Genomic DNA, 12,557 nt, shown 5'->3' with positions numbered 1-12,557 from the left:
AAATTAAGCTCTTTGGCCAAGGTTAATTACAAGTAGTACTGCTCACCACAGTGAGCATAGAGACACACAATGATACACACTTTTGGCAGTTATTGCAGGGATGTTTTTGAGATAACTATTGAGTTAAAGGGGGATTGCGAATAGATATGCATGTTGCAGACACTATAGGTCCTAAAGCACCTGTCTTATTTCCTCTGGGGAAAAAAAAGTGCCCTTCTGAAATATTTTGTCTTTTTTACAGTGTATTACAGAATACACTGTAAAAAATTATATATATATATATATATATATATATATATATATATATATATATATATACGTATATATATGTGTGTGTGGGTGTGTGTGCGTGTGTGTGTGTGTGTGCGCGCCACATAAGGTGCCCTTTGTGTCCACTAGAGCACCTGCTCCCCAAATGTTTGTGCATGCCACTGTATGTGTTGTTCATTTTAGACATTTGCTTGTAATCAAATTTTTAAAATCATATATTTTTCCTATCTACTCAACAACTTTGAGCTAGTCTTTTAAATAGGTCTTTCAAATAAAATTCCATTTACATCTTTTGAGGTTTCTGTCAATTACCTAAGAAATATAAAAATAATTAAGACAAGTGAAATCTGTGTTTCACTTCAAAGATGTAGACTGATGGTTTATTCTAACTTCCAGATGGGTGGGTGGGTGGATGCATGGATGGATGCATGGATGGGTGCATGGATGGATGCTCTCACTTGCCACCAGAGCTTTGAATGTATCTTACTTGACAAGATAAAAATAGGTCAGGGTAGATGACTGTCACAACTCATTAAATTGTAAAATATTGTCATCAAATAAACATATTTCAACCTAAGCAATTCCCCTGTGACACAAAAGGAATCATCTCAATGTGGAAGAGGCAATGTCAGAATAAAAGCACAGCTGTTTGTCACGAGTCATATTTGTCTTTAAGTACTAAAGTCAATGAACACAGAAACATGTCCAGGTTTTAATCAGTTGGATAACAACCTTGCAATTGACTCAGTCTAATCTAACAAGATTTCTGTACAAACGTCTTGAATAAAAGAATAAAAATAAACTCTGATGGATGCTTTACATCCTCACATGCTGATCAGCAATATTGCACTATAGGAATGTACAGCACACAGAACCCAATATTGGTTTCAGAGAAGATGAATGCTGATTTTTATTTATTTTTTATTTCTGGGGAAAAATCCATTTCTCTTAAACTTATAATAGCTGCTATGCAAAAAAAAAAAAAAAAGAAAAGAAAAAGGTATTTTTTACAGACCTCAGATGTGATTGACATGTGGTGATGATGTAATTCCGTGCAAGGAGTAAAATGAGTTGCAGACGTTTTAGGGTTGTGTTAAGATGGCAGCAGGTGAACTTCAAACTTCATTTTCTGTTCATTAAAATGTACCAAATGTATAAAAACACCAGCTCTGTAAAGGCTGAAAAGTCTCACTGGGATTTGATTTGGAGGACATTAAATATTAACCTGTTCTACACCTGCTATTAATTAAAAAATATATTTTTTATACTTTTGTGTTTCTGCACAGTGCTAGGTATTAATAAGATAATTTAATTGATGTTAAAAGGTGCTTCATGTGATGCCGCTTCTCATTTTTTATTGTATGACCTACGTTATTAAACTTTAAATAATAAAATAAACTAAAGGTATGATTCTAAATGTAATGCCATAATAGTTAAAAATACTGAAAATATTGGAAAATATTCGCATTTAAGACAAAAAGTCACAGAACGTTTTTTTTGTTGATTTTTTTAATAAAAGATAATCAGAGTGATGCAGGGATTTCCAGGGAATCAACTTTTCAAAATGGAAAACGCGAGATAACGCATTGTGAAGGCCAGACCTTCTTCACCTTCACAAGTAAGAAAACGGCTCCTAGAAAATACCTCCTACTTGCTTAAATTTGCTCAAATCTACAGTCGGAGCAATAATTACAAATTGGAGCTGCGACAAACAGTGTTGGACGGGGACACGAGTAAGTCTTAGTGAGGAAGATAGAAATGGAGGTGAAAAGTCTCCAGGGCTCGCTACTAGAAAACTGCAGCATTCTTGTGTGTGTGGGAATTAATTCTTATTTATTCTGTTACGCGTGGAGGTGCTAAAAAAAAAACCATGGAGGTTGCTGTATGCATGTTTAAAATTAGTCTAAGTGATAATGTGGAATAGAAGTTTATCTATTCTCCATGCAAAAGCGTCAGAAACATTCTGCACACGACAGTATTGAGTCGCTGCTACCGCTAGTGGTAGCTGCAACTGCTACTACTATTAGTAAATGATTAACATAATGATTCTTTAATCATTATGTGATTATGTCTTTAACCATTAAAGAAAAGGAACATCTTGTTTTTCTTTTAAATTAATGATTTGTTGCATAATATCAACATCGAGGAGAGCTTTGTGTATTAAAGGAAAACGCTCAAAGCAGGAGTGGCGTGGAGTTCGATTATGTGCTTTGTGAAAAAGCACATAATCTGTGAAACTACGGTGAAACTACCGTAGAATGGATCAAAGAAGAGCCAGCGGTTCAAAGACAGTGAGGATCAGCTCCAGGCTGATCCAAGAAGATCTAGCGACCAGAAAACGTCGATGTCAAGTTAAGCTATCAGCAAGAAGCCTGTGTAGTGTTAGGGAAAATGATTATTTTACTACTTAATACAGTTAATTTTAAAGAGCGGAACGCCTTAATTGAATATATTAAATTGGAGAAACACCCACTCAGTATAAAATTTCATGCAAGCCTCAGAAATTCAGAATGCTACCACTGTTTTGCTTTTTTGGCATAAAAGCTTTCTCCAAAGACGCGTCTTTGCCCCCCTTGTTTCTTTGTGTTTCTTTTTCTATTTTTCCTGTTACAGGTAATGAATGGTACGAATGTCCCCGGCGCCGAGAGTCTTAAGATAAGATTTCGCAGACACCCTCGGAATCTGACGTCTCTTCCATTATCTCTCCTAACGTTCTCGAAGAGACTTCAAGAAATGTTATCTTTGCAAACCCCTTTTTTGCTTTTGCACAATCAGCCCCCCAAAAGATTGAGTTCTGCCAAAATAATACATAAAATCCACAGGACAAAATAAAGTATAATTCCTGAGCCATTTTCTAATAGTAAAGAAAACATTTTCATTTAAACAATTTCCATTTGCTTCTAATATCGTCACAGATAATACAGTTTTCAGATACATTCATCATTTAGTAGTTTTAAAATGAGATAATACAATCTTCAGTAAAAACATGGTATTAATACTTAGAAATTAAATGTTACGGGGTTTCAATCTTCTATTTTGCATTAGTTTTACACCATCGCAGATGCTGACCTCCAGCAGATCTCCCCCCAACTGCCTGCAAAAATGTTAATTTATGGTTCTGTGTTCTGGCCGGGCTGCAAGCGGCCCCATTTAGTGATCTGCATTCTAACCCCTGTCTGTCCGGTTCAAAACAAGAGTATCAAACCTACCCTTTTACACATGCGTAAAATTAACTGTATTAAGTAGTAAAATAATCATTTTCCCTAACAGTAGTTCAATTGTTCAAAAAAAAAAAAAAAAAAATCCCACATGACCTGAAGACAACGTGCCATCGCACACACTGACTAAAGACAATTGGAACAGTTCTGTTAAATTGAGTAAGATGGTTGCTTATTTTATTTATTTATTCGCAGATAATTAGTTCGATATCCTCCAAACTCTGAATTCAAATTGTAGTACCAAGACAACACGTTACTGCCTTTGGCACTCAACAGGGATCGTGGATTAGCTTGAAAGTATTGAAATTTTTGAAGCGTTTATGTTTTCTTGTGAAGAGAAAATTTACTCAAGCACAGCGTCTCAGCTCCAAACAAAAGTAGCATTATCGAGTGGCCAGCCCAATCTGTGGACCTTTATACAATAGAAAACTGATGCTTTGACATCACATTTGTTGTTTCTGAGGTAAAACAAAAAAAAGAGAGAGAGAGGAAGTGTGGAAGGTACACGTCAAATTTGGGAGCGTTAAATCAACTCCTTCCTTCTCAGATCTTGTGTTAATTTAACTCTTGAAGACATTTTTTTCCAACAAGAGACTGAGCAGTTTTAACACTTGAAAGAGTGTTGATTTAACTCCACCAAATTTGCTGTGTGCAGTCCAAAACTCCTGGGCGGTAAAATGTGATCACAGGTGTCAGAATTTGGTCCTACAACTAAACATTAGTTCAGGGATTCACCGGAGCGTTTTCCAATTAATGAAGGAAATCCCTGGATTATGAAGGAAAGCCTAGACTTTGATACTTTTCAGCAGCCTAATAATCATTGTACCGTATTTTCTCCAAAGTGAAGCGCACCATTCCCAATGCGTAAAAAGAGCATGAAATCCTAGAAGCTCTAGATTTTAAAAAAATGCCTCAGGAAAAACTATGCGTTGGTCGTTTTGGAATTGCGGATTCTTATCAATGAGCTACACCATGTGAACCAATTTCAATTCTTGACTTTTATCGGCCTAACTTAACAACTGGATCAGCATCGATGGACCGCATCAATTGTTGACGGAGGTTAATGAAGCAGGACGGATAATAAAAACCTAACCTGTGGCCTGTAAAATCCCAAACATCCCCTTAATCGTCAACATGCCTGCGGTCGATTGGAGGAGTTCGATATCACGTTGTGTTGTTACTTCCTCCCAAATACAAATGAATCTGCCCACAGAGTGGCCCATAAAGCAAAAGGCTTGGTTATGGGGCATTTTCTTACTGCAGCCTGAGAGCGCCTTGAGGGAGACGCACTCCCCCCGCTGCGTGAGGCTGTAAACAGAGTCTAATGCAGTTCGGCTTTCGATACAATCATGCTGAGCAATCATCAGATGAAATGTGTTCGTGGCGCATGGCTCCGGGTATCATTCGAAAGGAAGCGAGAGCTGCGTTTAACATCACATGACTGCCTCCAGGAGTTTAATGCCGGTGCTTTCTTGTAGGGTTGTGTTGGTTGACGCGACTCTGCAATGTCGCATGGACATCGGGGGCAGTTCCCCTGGATTGGCAGACTGGGGTGGTGGTCCCCCTGTTCAAAAAGGGGGACCGGAGGGTGTGCTCCAATTATAGAGGGGTCGCACTCTTAAGCCTCCCTGGCAAGGTCTATTCAGGGGTCCTGGAGAGGAGGGTCCGTCGGATAGTCGAACCTCGGATTCAGGAAGAGCAGTGTGGTTTTCGGCCTGGTCGTGGAACGCTGGACCAGCTCTACACCCTCGGCAGGGTCCTGGAGGGTGCATGGGAGTTCGCCCAACCAGTCTACATGTGTTTTGTGGACCTGGAGAAGGCGTTCGACCGTGTCCCTCGGGGAGCCCTGTGGGGGGTTCTCCGGGAGTATGGGGTACCGGGCCCTTTGATACGGGCTGTCAGGTCCCTGTATGACCGGTGTCAGAGTCTGGTCCGCATTGCCGGCAGTAAGTCGGGCTCGTTTCCGGTGAGAGTTGGACTCCGCCAGGGCTGCCCTTTGTCACCGATTCTGTTCATCACTTTCATGGACAGAATTTCTAGGCGCAGCCAAGGTGTTGAGGGGATCCGATTTGGTGGCCTTAGGATCTCATCTCTGCTTTTTGCAGACGATGTGGTCCTTTTGGCTTCATCAGATCGTGATCTGCAGCTCTCGCTGGAGCGGTTCGCAGCCGAGTGTGACGCGGCCGGGATGAGGATCAGTGCCTCCAAATCCGAGGCCATGGTCTTGAGCCGGAAAAGGGTAGAGTGCCTTCTCCGGGTCAGGGGGGGTGTCCTGCCCCAAGTGGAGGAGTTTAAGTATCTCGGGATCTTGTTCACGAATGGGGGAAGAAGGGAGCGGGAGATCGACAGGCGGATTGGCGCAGCGTCTGCTGTCAAGCGGGCGCTGTACCGGTCCGTCGTGGTGAAGAGAGAGCTGAGCCAAAAAGCGAAGCTCTCGATTTACCGGTCGATCTACGTTCCCACCCTCATCTATGGTCATGAGCTTTGGGTCATGACCGAAAGAACGAGATCGCGGATACAAGCGGCCGAAATGGGTTTTCTCCGTAGGGTGGCTGGGCTCTCCCTTAGAGATAGGGTGAGAAGCTCAGTCATCCGGGAGGGACTCAGAGTAGAGCCGCTGCTCCTTCACATCGAGAGGAGCCAGTTGAGGTGGCTCGGGCATCTGGTCAGGATGCCTCCTAGACGCCTCCCTGGTGAGGTGTTCCGGGCACGTCCCACCGGGAGGAGGCCCCGGGGAAGACCCAGGACACGCTGGAGGGACTATGTCTCTCGGCTGGCCTGGGAACGCCTCGGGATTCCCCCGGAGGAGCTAGAAGAAGTGGCTGGGGAGAGGGAAGTCTGGGCCTCCCTTCTGAAGCTGCTACCCCCGCGACCCGACCTCGGATAAGCGGAAGAAGATGGATGGATGGATGGATGGCTTTCTTCCTGTAAGGACTGACGCAGAAAAGATTTAGCAGTCTGTCAAAAGGACCTGAATGCAGGGCTTGATGTGTTTGTGGAAAGGTGGGTACGTTCAGTCTCGCCAAGTGCAGCAGATGCATGAAACATAAAACGTTCCGGTAAATGTTTTTAAAGAAAAAACAACAAAACAAAAAAAACATTATAGTCATATTCAAATGTAACCTTTGATAGCTGTGACTTCTCATAAAACTAGAAGAAATAAAGTCAGACCGAATTGTATTTCATTTTTACAGCACGAGAAGTACATAAGACCATTCTTTTAAGAAACAAACACTTGAGGTACTGGACGAAGATGTGGGAAAAGCACCTCTTCATCATTGTTACCAAAGATGGATGATCCATGATGCTGTAGTGATGTTCCCTTCCCAATCGCCCTGGGAACCATGTTAAATGATGGTTTAAATCAAAATTAAGTGGCCTCCACCAGTAAATTATAAATGGGGGACCATTTGGACATTGCAGTGTAACACCGGCATGTTGAATTTGTGGAAAACAACTTCCCACGTTATGCTGACTTTCATTGCCAACGAAAGATGACCCTATTTGAGGATTTTTGCACATCTTGAACGGGTGGCGAAGGAAGAAACAACGGGAGTCAGGATGTTAGGACTGTCTTCCGGTTTGATAACTGCTCCTTTTGATCGTGTCTGATTCATCGTCGAAGATAAAATCCTAATGTGCAAAAGATTTATCTGCGAAACAGAAATCCACTAATTAAATTTTGAACTTGATTTAATAGAAAGAAAAATCCTGTCACCTTTGTTTTGCACTCCTCTTCCTCGCTCTACCCGACTCTCGCTCCTCCTTCCTCTGCTTTCTCATTCTCCGTACACCATTCAGGCACATTCTTCTTTATTCTCCCAAGGTCTGAAGACTAATGCTGATAGAGTGATTACACAAAGCATTAATGCTAACTCAAGACCAACACACACAAGGTGCTGTTAAATCATGCTTTTATGGAGCTCTCCCCTGTTAGCACAGCAGCCTATCAAGGTCGCAGAATTATGGAGGTTGGGTCCCGAGCTCACTAAATGAATAGGGCATCACAGAGACAAAATAAAACAGAATATGTCTTTAATAGTCATCTATGGCTGAGGAGAGCAAAGAGAGACAAAGTGATGGAAGGGGAAAGCAACAGCAACTTGCCATAGTGGGAACAAAATGTTTGTCGTGAGCAAAACTGGAAGCTGCTTTGCTGTCTGCACGTTGCATCTACTGACTTTCAGACAAAACTGCAAAACAGCAGAAGAGAAGAAGATGATAAAACCTTTTTTTTTCCCCCAATAAACTAAAAATAATTACACGTTTACTCAAAAGAGTAACCAGGGACACTTCTAAAACGATTTCAAAGGAATGGCCAGACGGCCATTCCTTTGAAATCCATTCCGATAACTTTGGGGTTGAGAGCCAGAGTTACATTTTAGGGGTGTTATTGTATCGAGGTTTATGTCAAGTATACTGGAGTGCAGGGTGAGTATCTAAAACTGATCAGCACTAAAGTGGTGGCCTCCAACCGCTGAGGCAAGGAATGGTAGCAGTTTATGGCTATTTGCAGAATTTTGTTTGCTATTATTGCAAATGTATTGAAAGACAACCTGGATGTTTTTGTTTTGTTGTGGGTCTTAAAAGTGTGATCCTCTGAACGACGTCCATCTGTTCCTCTTTTGCACAATTGACACGGACCCCGAGTCATGAACCATTGCAGCAAAAAAAAAATAAGGCTGCAGGATTATTTTTCCGATCTTTCTTCAAATGGCTTCACTTCACCTTAGTGTTTGTCAAAAACATCCCTCATTCGTTCACACCGCTAGAGGAACCTTTTTTGCACGGCCTTGCTCATTGTCCTGACTGTTTATGTGAAAGTTGCCGAAAAGGTTTCTTTGGTAGAAACCAATTATTATAAAATTTTTGATAGAACATTAGTCTATAAAACAGTCTTAGGCACCTCTAAATGACAATGGAGAACTAGTTTTACAAGGACCCACAGATGAGTAGTCAAGTTCCAAGCAAAATTCTTGACTTAATAAACATACATTTCTGATGCACTCAAGCCTTTCCTGACACAATATGTTGAAACGGATTGTCGAATGAGGCACAGATGCCTTCAAGCCATCATCAGTACTTGAAAACCAAATTCTCCAGATTAACAGACAAATCTGAGATGGATGGAAAGAAATCATTTTTGAAGGTCACCCCATCAACAGATCTGAAAAGCCTAACAGGCTCCTGGTTAGAGGCTAACAATAATGCTAAGGTAGGGAAACCCTTTACGGTTGAAGACTGTCATTTCTCGGGTTCCTCTTTCGACGATCGCACTTCGTCAACAAATTGAAGGTACAGTCAAAGACAGTGAGACACTTCTGTTGCAGAGAAGTGGATCTCTGTGGCTTGCACTTAAAGTGAAGAAATACTGTGTAAACAAAAGATTTACTAAGCATATCACTGACTTTTGCCTGTTTGAGAGGCTCTAAGGAGATGGGCACACAGCACAAAGACCCTGCAGCATTAACAAGGCTCTCCTAAGGGGAAAGTCTGGGGAAAGTCTTTGAATTACAAGAGCCACAGCAGAGATTTCGAGCATGAAAGCTCATTTGGCTGCACATTTCGGTGACAAGTAGTGGGTCACAAAACTGTGCCACTCGTGTGTCATATTCAGCCTTTTCAATGAACTCAATCTGTCACTTCCAGGAAGAATGGCAGCTGTCTTCGTGCTGGCAGATAAAGCGACTCCATTCAAAGCCAAGCGGAAGCAGAGGAGAGGTTTTGTGCACAGATTGGTAGGAATGTTGGACGAGACCAAGTCCGGATGTGGACATTCTCACCAGAAATGAAGCGGCCGCCACGGAGCCCCGCTACAACCAACACGTAAAAGTTATTTCTTTTATAAAGCATGGGTCTTAATGTCTCTAATAAAGATGATGGACTTCACATTAGACACATTTCTGATTTATAGGAAACAGTTATTTACTAGGATTAGCGTGCTTATTAGATTTTAAATGACAATCAATATGACTTTTTTGGTTTTGAAGGGCCACAAGAATTAAGTGGAAGTTAGAAGGGCCAAAAATTACTATCTCAATCTCACTAACTGTATTAATAGTATTACAGCATTTCACCTCTTTAACACAGCTTGGCAGGGACAGATGATAGGTAGTTTGTATGGGACTTTAAGCAGAATTTAATTTGTTTTGACATGCTGAAATGGCTAATAAAATTTAATGACATTTCTGTTCTGAACAAATATATGTATATTTAACATAAATTCATAAATTTGATATATGGATTGTGTTAACATTCCAGCATTAAATAGAGGCCCCTGATAATTTGGGGGTCAAGAGCAGTAGCTCACTTTTCACATGTCTTATCCGGCTCCTCTCCAGGGTTATACATTTGTGTTTTTTACGCATTAAAGACGAATGAAATGTTATATTTATGAAACTATGACATGACAACTCAAGGGAATATGTACAGAATAAAAAAGGCCTATGGATGGCTCCTTGAGGAACTCCAGAACTAACGGGCTGTTGAGGAACAGCTATGATAAGGACAACAGCCTTTATCCCAAGTTTGAAAAACTTTCAAACAGTTAACAAAATCTAAATAATTTTTAAAAAAAACTTATTGTCAAACTTATTGGGAATAAGGGTCGCTAAAACTTTATGGGGAAACTTTTCCATAGATTTCCACATTACGTTAATAAAGAAATTGCAGATTTATACAATTGGTCATTAACTGATTACAACCCTGACAGCTCACGTAACAATGACTCCCCCTCTCCCATCTGCAGCCACCCATTGAGCTTCCAATGGTACACCTGCAATGAGGACACCTTAAATACATCTGCATGCAAAACAAGACAATTGGATATTTTGTATTCTCGCCTCAATGAGCAGAAAATAAATTTCACCTCAAGCAGCTGCATTAAATCAGCTTCTTTGCTAAGCTGCTATGTGCAGCTCTTTCATCAAATTTACGCAGACTCACTGTTGCGCTCTGTCGTCTTTCTCTGCTTTTTCCCAGTTGGTGTTCAGTATCTTTGATTGTGTTTTCATTCATCACTCGCTCACCCCTGCTCTTCCAATGATCTCCTGTCAGGAAGCAACATCTTACCTCAAACAGACTAATGAAACCAGTGGCTCTGATTGGATTTTGATTTTTTTTTTTTTTTAAACAAAACCTTTAGAGAGTGTATTAATTAAACAGCATAACTGTAGCAGTGTTTTTTTTTTGTTCCCCCCCTCCCACTCCCTGCTCTCGCAAGAACTGTAGCCTGATAGGCAATCAAACACAAATCGATTGTTCCACAGCGATTATTCTTCACAGCTTGCAAAACGAGAACATTTCATCAGGCAGAATTTAAGGGCCTGCTTGGCTCAGTGGTTCCTGCTGCGGCTTTGTTCTTTAAAAACAAAGTTGAATGTTGGCCGGCGTGCTGGTGAGATGTGTCACCTGCTGTCCCGTGTGTGTGTGGGCTGTGCACCGACATGCAGGGAAGGACTCCTGCCAACCAACAAACGCTCTTGTTTACGTCCAGAGTGTTCCACCCTCATCACTCAGACAATAAGTTAGCCCTGCCTAGCAGTCAGGTCTTCTGTGAGTGAGTTATCATTTCCCATGCATGTATATTCCTTTGATATGTTTTCCTAAAAAAAAAATTTAAATGATCATGGAAGCTGAGAAAGGCACTTTGATTCAATATGTAAAGTATATAGGGTCATGCAATACTACCAAAAGTTTTTGTTTTTTTTAATGTTCCAACCACATAAAGTGGATTTTTATTCATAGACCCAAAATAATGCAGAACGGCACAGTGAAAAGAGAAAGATGCATCAGAGCGAGCAGAGCTGTTTGCCTGTCAGCAAGGTGGCTAAATTACGGTGTCGTCTGACCGGAGCACATGGTGCCACATGTCTGCTCACATGGTTTGTGGCAACAAAAACAAACAAAAAAAGCAAAAACTTCTAGTTTTTTTTATCAGTGGCAAAGTAAAGAAGGCATTTCTCAAAGCCTGACTAAGACAAAAAGATGATCAAGGAGTAAAGTCAACAAGATGTAGGAGGAATACTGAAAGAAGAAAATGAAAACATTTTTTTTTTTGCATAAACTATTGGTTCTATGGTAGTAACTTATACACAAATATGGAAATAACAAACTCGGTGCTTTTTCATTCTATACTGGGGTAAATGATCGTCTTTGCCACATTTATAGACTTTATTGTGCTTGTTACATCCTAAAATTATTTTTATAACATGGTTCATTTCTATATTTCTTTTTAACTAAGTGAAAAATAATTGCAATTTATGTTTCTATACATTCGATCGCTGTCTGAATAACTAAAAACTGAAATGTTTATTCCTCCAGAACTTAAAAATGAACATTTAATTCTAATATAAGAATGAGGTAGTTAGAATATATTAAACCAATAAATGGCCTCTGGTAAATGCAAATATTTGATCACCTGATGTGAATGGTAAAATGTTGCCAATATAAATAAATATATTTTTGTCAACATGCTGCAATGAGCCTTGCAATAAACTGGCGACCTGATCAGAGCGCACCCTACTGGTCACCCAGTGACCACAGGAGATAAGAGCCATCAATTCACAGGAATTAATGTGAATAATTGTAAAATTCAGAAAGTACTGGTGTCATCTCTTCTTTAACTTAATGTCAATAAAGGTTCTTTTATTTTACACACTTCTGTATTGCTGCTGCCAGACCCTTTAAACTTTAAACTCTTTGAATAATTTGAATTAACACGAGTTATAACAACATTTAGCTTCCCTTTGGGATCAATATGGTATTGGGATATTTTGCATTTGAACTGACTCGAATTTAAACCTGCTTCTTTAGAGCAAACCCTTCAGATTCTGATTGTTTCCACAATGCTGTTTGTGATTGGTCAACATAAATATGATGGCCTTTCTTTTACTTTTTGATTATTTTCACAAAGGAGGGTCCTGGTCTTTAGGTACCAAAGTGTAAGTATAGTCGATATACAGCTTTCCACAGTTAATAAGTTAAGCCTTAATATCGGTTCGATTGATATTTCTTCTGTTGTGTGAGAGGTCTGATAATTGTTCATATAATTTACGTTAGTACAGATCC

This window comes from Xiphophorus hellerii, chromosome 8 (assembly GCF_003331165.1).
Source record: "Xiphophorus hellerii strain 12219 chromosome 8, Xiphophorus_hellerii-4.1, whole genome shotgun sequence".
Classification (NCBI taxonomy): domain Eukaryota; kingdom Metazoa; phylum Chordata; class Actinopteri; order Cyprinodontiformes; family Poeciliidae; genus Xiphophorus; species Xiphophorus hellerii.
Note: the sequence above shows the minus strand (reverse complement) of the source record.